Source organism: Arachis hypogaea, chromosome 19 (genome assembly GCF_003086295.3).
Source record: "Arachis hypogaea cultivar Tifrunner chromosome 19, arahy.Tifrunner.gnm2.J5K5, whole genome shotgun sequence".
NCBI lineage: Eukaryota > Viridiplantae > Streptophyta > Magnoliopsida > Fabales > Fabaceae > Arachis > Arachis hypogaea.
In genome coordinates, this window is record NC_092054.1 from 66,965,015 (window position 1) to 66,968,912 (window position 3,898).

General features: G+C 40.6%; 1 non-coding gene across 1 annotated transcript; it reads right to left on the reverse strand.

Moving 5' to 3' along the window:
* Window positions 1–1,031: 1,031 nt before the first annotated feature.
* On the reverse strand, window positions 1,032–1,138 carry LOC112780258 (small nucleolar RNA R71). Its single transcript, XR_003191108.1, has one exon. It is a non-coding gene; the product is annotated as a small nucleolar RNA R71 (small nucleolar RNA).
* Window positions 1,139–3,898: the final 2,760 nt, after the last annotated feature.

Consider the following 3,898-nt stretch of genomic DNA (forward strand, 5'->3'; position numbering starts at 1 on the left):
TCACTTGACCATTGTTGCTTGATCCATCAATCCTCGTGGGATCGACCCTCATTCACCTGAGGTACTACTTGGTACGACCCGGTGCACTTGCCAATTAGTTTGTGGGTTAAAAATTTTGCACCAAGTTTTTGGCGCCGTTGCCAGGGATTGACTGTGATTGACAACTATTTGCTGTTTCATTGCTTAGATTAGGCATTTTAGTTTTAAATTTATTTAATTTTTGCATCTTAATTTTCGAATTTCTCTAGCTTAATTTTTCCTTTATTTCTGAAATTAAGTTCGGTGTTACCTAGTTAATTTTATTTTAATTTTTCTGTTTAATTTCCCTGAAAATTTCAAATTTTTCTAGCTTTCTTTTGATCATTATTTTCGAATTTTTCTTGCATTAAGTAGTAAGTATTTTAGTTTATTTCTTTACACAAGTTACCTTACTGGGAATTTCCTACACTCTAACATAAAGAATCCCATCTTCTCCTATCTTCTGTCTATTTATGAGCAGAAACAGGGACAAAGAACCTCTATTAGACTTTGATCCTGAACCTGACAGGACTTTGAGGCGGCGTTTGCAACAAGCAAGACTTTACAAGGATGCAGAGTCCACCATGGATCATAATAATGCTGCTAATGCCAATATGGCAAATCTGAATGGAAATGAGCAACCTAGAAGAGTGCTTGGCTCTTACACTGCTCCCAATGCAGATATTTATGGAAAAAGTATTGTGGTGCCTCCTATAGCTGTAAATAATTTTGAACTGAAACCTCAGCTTGTCACTCTTGTGCAACAAAACTGCCAGTATCATGGACTCCCTTAGGAAGATCCAAATCAGTTTATTTTTTATTTTCTGCAAATTTGTGACACTGTGAAAACTAAAGGAGTGAATCTTGAGGTATACAAACTCATGCTCTTTCCCTTTGTTATGAGGGATAGAGCAAAGCTGTGGTTAGATTCTCAACTCAAGAAGAGTCTGGATACTTTGGACAAGGTTGTCACTGGATTTCTGACTAAATTTTTCCCACCTGAAAAACTTACTAAGCTAAGGGTGGAGATTCAGACTTTCAAACAGAAAGATGGTGAGACCCTTCATGAAGCTTAGGAGAGATTCAAGCTACTAACTAGGCAATGCCCTCCAGACATGTTCTCTAGATAGACTTAACTGGGTATCTTTTTATGAGGGCTTATGTAAAATGTCCAAGATGCGCTTAGATAATTCTGCAGGTGGTTCTTTGCACATAAAGAAGACACCAGAGGAGACTATTGAGCTTATTTAGTTGGTTGCTAACAACCAATACTTATATTCCTCTAATAGGAATCCTGTACACTCTGAGACCTCTCAAAAGAGGGATGTTTTGGAAGTGGAAGCTGTTGATGCTCTTCTTGCTCAGAGCAATCTTTTATCTCAACAAATAAGTCTGATTACTCAACAGTTGAGTGGAATGCAAGTTTCAGCTGTCAACTACATGGGGAATGGTCCTAGAAATCAAAATAATGATCCATACTCTAAGACCTACAACCAAGGGTGGAGAAATCACCCTAATTTTGGGTAAAGAGACCAACCTTAGAGATCTCAAAATTTCAATAATAATTCTCAAGGCGGTTTTCAGCAGAATAATCATAATAACCGCCAATTTCAATCTCATCAACAACAACTACCCCAGCAGGCAAATTCTCAGCCCCAATAGAATTCTAATTGGGAGACAATGATAAATAGTTTTATGTAGGAAATCATAGCTTCCATTAGAAACTTGGAGGTGCAAATGGGCCAGTTGAGTAAGCAAATACCTGAGAAGTCTTTAAGTATATTTCCTGGTGATACAGTGGTAAACCCAAGGGTTGATTGCAAGGCTATTCAGTTGAGAAGTGGTAAAGTAGCTGGTTCTGAGACCAAAGTCAAAGAGGAGCTAGCTGGAAAAGAAGCTCCAGATGAGAAGAAGGAAGAAGTAGAGCACGCCCCTCCAAAGCGTGCAGACAACCCATTCCCAAACTCTCTTGACACTTATCCTACATTGCCCAAGGCTCCTGAGTACAAGCTAAAAATGCCATATCTTCAAAGGCTTTAGAAGGCTTCCAAGAACAAGCAATTTTCTAGATTTTTAGAAGTCTTCAATACGTTGCAGATCAACATTCCTTTTGTAGAGGCTCTTGAGCAAATGCCTCTCTATGTCAAATTCATGAAAGCATAGTTGTTAAAACCGGACCAGACCGGCCGGTTTGACCAAAAAATTGGTTAACCGGACCATGTACCGGTCCAGTTTAGTATATTGACCGTTTAAGGAATTAAACCGGTCAAAACCGGTATGAACCAATTAAACCGATGCAAACCGGACAAAACCGGCACGAACTTGAACCAAACCGGTCCGGGCAACAAGCACAGTCAATGGTCAACCCTGCGCGTTGATGATGTCATGCTGATGTCAGCGTGCAAGGTTGGGAAATTTTGCACGTTGGGAAATTTTTTGAAAAATAGAATACAAGGTAGGAGTTGAACTTGGCTCTTCTCAAAGGAAGACCAAGATAACTACCACTGCACTAATTTGTTCTTAGTATACTTCATGCTTTTATAGTATATGTTCCGAGGGTTACCTGAAACTGTAGGTCAATCTCAGTCGAGATCTTCTGTACTGGTCGGTGCCGATGTGTCCGGCTGGTGAGTGGCGGTCAGAGCTGTCGTGTCTGACTTGTTGGCTGGCTGCACTGCTCATCCTTGGTCACTGGAGGGTGGGGGTACCTGCAAGAGACTCCGATGCTTAAGTTAGCATGGGTATTAAACAGGTTTTTTGTAGAATCAAAGTATGAGTTATACCTGGGTGCTCTAGTGTATTTATAATGGTGTGAGCTGACCTTTCTCGATAAGATAAGTTAGTTATCTTATCTTATCTTATCTTATAGTGAAGTCAGCTTATCTTCAAGGGAACCGCCTTTATCTCTGTAGGCTTGGATTGCCTTTGGATTTGGATCGTGTTCCACTATTTGGGCCCTTTATTGGGCTTTCCTGTCGATTTGGCTGACCTCTTTGAGAAGAGGTCGGGTAGCCTGACCTAAAGAGGTCGGTAGCTTTGTCGCCAATCATCCCAGGTCAGATAGCTCGACCCAGGATATGAACAGTGCCCCTGCTTGAGCTCGGTCTTTTTGTTGAGATCGAGTCCTTGACTTCGGTCCTTCTCTAGTGAAGCCGAACTCAAGCATTTTGTCGATTCCTTTCTTTGTAGAGTCTCTTTGAATGTGGAACGTTTTCCTTTAAAAGCGCGCGCTTTTATATCAGCGCTTTGGGGCGTGCGAGGGTTTAATACCCTCATTAATTGACTTCAAGTGCCCCGTTTCCTTTGGTCTTTGTTTTGAATTTTGCCATCAGAAACGGTTTCTCTTCTTTGTTTTCCTTCATAACCTCTCCCTTTGCTTTCCCATTTTCTGTTTTTCCCTAGAGTTTCACAGTTTCTTCCCGCGACGCCTGCTCTTCTACCATTTTTTGTGGAAAAAAAGGAGTGATTCTGGATTTCTCCCTTCCTCTTCTCCCGGCGAATTTTTTCCGTTCGAGGGGTGGCTCTATCGCTTCTTGCTCTTCAGTTTTCTTTCGAGGTTTTCTTCTATTTTCAAGGTTTGGTTTTTTCCTCCTCTGTTATTTTTATGTCTTATTTTGAGAAAGTTTGATTTTTGTTTGGAGAAAGTTTGGATCTTGCTTCTTTTATTGCACCTAATTATTGCGTGTTCTGGAGTTTCTTTGTCTTTTGTACGAATTTCTTCGCCTTTCTTGTTGCTTGATGCTTTTAGGGTTTTTGCATGTTGTCGCCGTTTCTGTTTGTGCTTCTGATGATGGTTTTTGCTTGGTTCACAAAAAGTTGTGTCTTTGATGATTCTCTGCTTGGCCTGTCTGATGTTGGCGATGCTTTTTGCTGTTTTTGT